Source organism: Rhagoletis pomonella, unplaced genomic scaffold (genome assembly GCF_013731165.1).
Source record: "Rhagoletis pomonella isolate Grant_MI unplaced genomic scaffold, Rhpom_1.0 Rhpom_scaffold_00014, whole genome shotgun sequence".
Taxonomy (NCBI): Eukaryota; Metazoa; Arthropoda; class Insecta; order Diptera; family Tephritidae; genus Rhagoletis; species Rhagoletis pomonella.
In genome coordinates this window covers 8,098,778-8,103,444 of record NW_023458568.1, presented here as the reverse complement: position 1 = coordinate 8,103,444, position 4,667 = coordinate 8,098,778, and the positions used below count along the sequence as shown (strand labels likewise).

The following is a 4,667-nucleotide window of genomic DNA, read 5'->3' as shown; positions in this document are numbered from 1 at the left end:
GTTGGATAATCTTGTTGACGCATATGATAGCAAATTTAATAGCCTTTACTAATACAAAAAGAAATTTAAGATTGGCCAACTACATCCAAGAAAATTGCAATTAAGTGAGTGCACTTTTTTCAGATCCCAAAAACCCGAGATTTGGATAAATCTCAAAAACTGTTTTACTTTTTTGTTTTTCGATTTCGTATTTGGATTCAGTGGAAAATTCTTCATAAAAATTTATACACAAATTGATGCGACTGGCTAACTACATCGAAACAAAGGCGGCCCCAATACGTTCTATGATGGAAAGGGGCTGAAATTTGCATGTTTAAACTCGTATAACGCGAAAAAACCGCGGTAGAAAAAAAAATTATTTTACACATTGGTTACCAGTAACCATAGCAGCAACGTGGTGGAGTTTGAACAAAATGCTGCCATAAAATGTTTTTCCTGGTACACTTGACGAATTTTGCCCCACATACAGCTACTCAAACAAGTGTTCTCCCGTTGTTTTTTTTAATACAATGATTTAAATGTTAAAATTTTGCTGTAATTTTGTTACAAAAATATTGCTCATGCTTTAACAAATACCAGGTTTAGAAAAATTCGACTAATTTTCATAAAAATTTCGAACCTTCTAATCTAAATCTTAAGAAAATTGTTGGGTATGCAGTTTTACAGCCCATTTTGGGGAAAAAGTACAATTTATAAGAGCCTATAAAATCACGTTGATTTTTAATAATTTTGTATAACGTTTAAAGCTTTGATTTATATGTCTTTGGATAAAACATTATGGTGCATTTACATGATATGAAGCCATATGCACTGTAGATACGCTAAAATAGAGGGACTACATGTTCTAATGAGGAATTCAATGATATCGAGCGGGATGCATATAATAAATTTTTTCATATGAAAAATTATGTGGAGATACTGTAAACATACTGTTGTGATACTGTTAAGCATATGAAGTTATAGCAAGTTGGATTTTCATACATCTTCCCATAAAAAGTTTAACAGATGCAGAGATACCACGGAGGTTTTTTCTCATTTTGATGCCTTTTTTAATATGAAACCCACCGAAAAGGAGGAAAGCGGCAACTCCGCCAGTCACATACATGTCAAAAGTAGAAAATTTTAAAAATTAAAAACAATAAACAAACAATTTCAAAACAAACAAAATCCTTGTACTAGTTTTTTTTCAATAGAAGCAAGTCACGTATGGTGGACAATATAAATACAAAGCACTATGACAATAAGACATTACTCAACATTTTAATGAGCTTTATATCACATTTAAGTAAAAATTCCAAAAATTTCCAAAATGGCAAATAAACGAAAATGTGTATTTTTTGTTGTTTACAAAAAGACTTGCCAAATATATGTACATATAAGACAAAATTATAGAAGGCATGTACACTTCTCCCTTTCATTTTTTTCATACAGTTGATGCTCCTTTCTGGCCTTTACAAAATGCAGGGATACCACACTTATTTAGGTACAATATGATCGTAATGTATTTTCAATTCGAAATTAAAGAAAAAACTCCCCACGAAAATGGTTGCCATTGTAGAACAATAAGTGTATATTTGCAAACTGATGCAAAGAATGGAATGTCATATCCTAAAACGTTAGGAGAATTAACGCAACAAACAAACATTTTATTTTCTTATGTTTCCTTCAAACCGCATTGCTATTTTTTCTAACTCTTCCTTTTGTTTAGCGCTGTAACCGCATAAGTTATATTTATTTATTTGTACATGTGAGTTATTTTCACTGAGCATTTCTCCGTTTGCTCCTGAATTTCGGGTACATTTTCTTATAGTACCTCTCTTTCTTTTTTATATTACATATATACACTCCGATGTTCGCCGTCGTCCCTCTGTTGGTAATAGTAAACCTCCGAGCGTATTCTGTCATGAAAACAGCTTCTCATAAAAATACAATTGTCGTTCGGAGTCGGCGTAAAACTGCCCTTCCCCTTTGTGTGACAAAACCAAGGCGCATGCCCCATATGGGAGGAGAAGCTAGGCCAAACACTAACATATTGTGTAAGCGCCAATCAGTATATCGTCGTTTAAAGTACAAAAGCGTATATCGTGGTTCTGCAAAACCTCGTAACGGACATTTGTGCCAAAAAAAAATATTTGCTCACTGGAAGCCCTTAATCATTTATACTAAAATTTCGATACTTAGACATAAGAAGAGATAATTAAGTTTAAAAGAGAGAACCGTTTTGAATTATGACAAGTTTTACTCTCTCCTATAAAATTTAGGCAACCTCACATTCAAGGTTTTGCATTTTCTTGATGCGCGGTTTTGTACTTTAAATGACGATATGTAAAAGTATTGCATTCATATTTGGGTGCCTTTTCAAGTATAAACTCCATTAAGAAACGAAAGAAAACGGCATCCCTATGATTTCAACTTATGCCAAACGTTTAATATGAAAGACAAAAAACGTAAACAAGCAATTTATGAACAAAAAACTGTTTATCCACAAAGATGTTTGAATGGAAGCATTACACATTCGAAAAATTAACAAACCGCAAGGCTTTATTGGCAGTAGGGCCTTTTTAAAGCACATTAACAAAAATATTAGCTCTAGTTTCGAAGTTAGCACAAAATTAAATTTTTTTTAACTTCTTTTGATTGTTGTTTACAAAAAAATATTTGCCAAGTATATAAGTCGAAATTGTTAAATATATATCGCTTTCATTCATTACTTCATAGAGTTGGTGCTTCTTTTATAGGAAAATTCATACGGCTTATGAAAAGATTCATACCATGTAAATGCACCATTAACAAAACTTTTATACAAAATAACAAAAAAATGTTACTTGAAAATATTGTGTACATTAAAAAAATCAACATGTGAACACTTGCTTGAGTCACTGTATATGTAACTGAAGTAGATCACTTATCGGGAATAAAAGAAAACTTGTATGATTTGCTCGTTGATATATTAATGATGACTTAGACGAAATTCAAACCATTAAGATTAAATCACCATTTTGCGGGTGACCAAAGTAATAATTCAACAAAAAAAAAATAGCTCAAGTTTTTGACAGCGCTCGGTGCACTGATCCGTTATAAGGAGTGCTAAAACAAATTCTTTGATATACCTTGCCATAGCTAATTTAAAAACAAAATTATGGGCACATTTTCTTGTCCTAGCATACTGAAGGTTATTGAAATAAGTTTAGCTTGAAGTGAAAGTGGTTTAGTTTTATCGAATATTAATCATGACGAATTTCGATTTTATAACTTTAGTTTAAAGAATTAAGGGTTAAGAAAAGGGGAACTCGATAGAACGTTTCTCAAGCTTGAAGTTTCTCCGCGATATAAAAAAAAAAATAAAAATAATGGATATCAACTAGTAAATATGAATCCGATGGGAATAAATCCGATTTTATAACTTTAGTTTAAAGAATTAAATATTCTGGTCCAAAGTACTCATGTACCTTGGGGATGCAAAATACTTTCCCAAAAGTACCAAGGTATTTAGTTGATGGCTAAATACTTTCAAACTAAATACTGTATAATTTAGGAGAAAGTTAGAGAATTGACACCTCACCTTACACTCACCTCAACTTACTTTACCGCAACTCACTTCACCTCTCCTCAAATTAACTCACCACATACAAACTCACCACACCTCCTACTGGTACACCAAAATCCGCCAAATCTTAACTCACCACAGTTGAATTCATTACACCCGTTCTCACCACACCTCACCTAAACACACCACACCTCAATTTGGGAACTGTTTCTGGATTTGAGACATTCGTAAGACTAAATCAGGATTTTCAAGACTATTTCGGGGTTTTCGGGACTATTTTGGGATTTTCGAAGCTATTTCGTAATTCTTTAGGGATTCCCGGAAGCTTTGTTTGAGATTTTCGGGGTTCTCGGAACTCATATCGGGATTTTCGAAGCGACTTTCAAAATATTTAGGGATTTTTGGAACTAGTTTTGGGATTTTTGGGACTTTCGAGATTCTCGGAGTTAATAGTGGGACTTTCGGGAATATTTCGGAATTCTCGGGATTTTTGGGACTCCTGGACTAGTTTTGGATTGTTAGGACTAATTGCTAGTTTTTGGGATTCTCGGGACTATTTCCAGATTTTAGGGACTTACTTCGGATTTATAGCGTTTTCAGGATTCTCGGGAATAATTTCGGGACTGTTGGGACTTTCGTGACTAGTTAGGGATTTTTGGGACTCCCGGGACTATTTCGGGGTTATCGGGAGTAATTTAAGTATTTTTGGGACTTTTGGGACATTTTTCAGATTTTTGGGACTTATTTAGGATTTTTGCAACATTCGAGTCTATTTCGAGATTGTCGGGAGGAATTTCGGAATTTGTGGGACTTTCGGAAGTATTTAGAAATTTTCGGGACTAATTTAGGAAATTTGGGACTTTCGGAACTATTTCAGGATTTTTGGTATTTTCGGGACTATTTCGTAATTCGCGGAACTGATTTTGCGATTTTTAGAACTAATATCGGGACTTTTGGGGCTTTCGGGAGTACATCGATTTTTTTGGGTCTTTTGTGGATGCTTTCCATTTCCAGACAACCGGTCAGGTACGAGCATGATTTTTAATTTCGACCAAACTCAAATACATTGTTTGTTGGTCCAAATAATGAGATACGTATTTTTTCTTTTGGCTCGGAAAAA

General features: G+C 33.7%; 1 protein-coding gene across 1 annotated transcript in view; it reads left to right on the top strand.

Annotated features, from left to right (window-relative positions):
- Positions 1–4,667, top strand: part of LOC118749128 — an 8,041-nt gene that overhangs the window by 2,887 nt on the left and 487 nt on the right. The window lies entirely within an intron of this gene.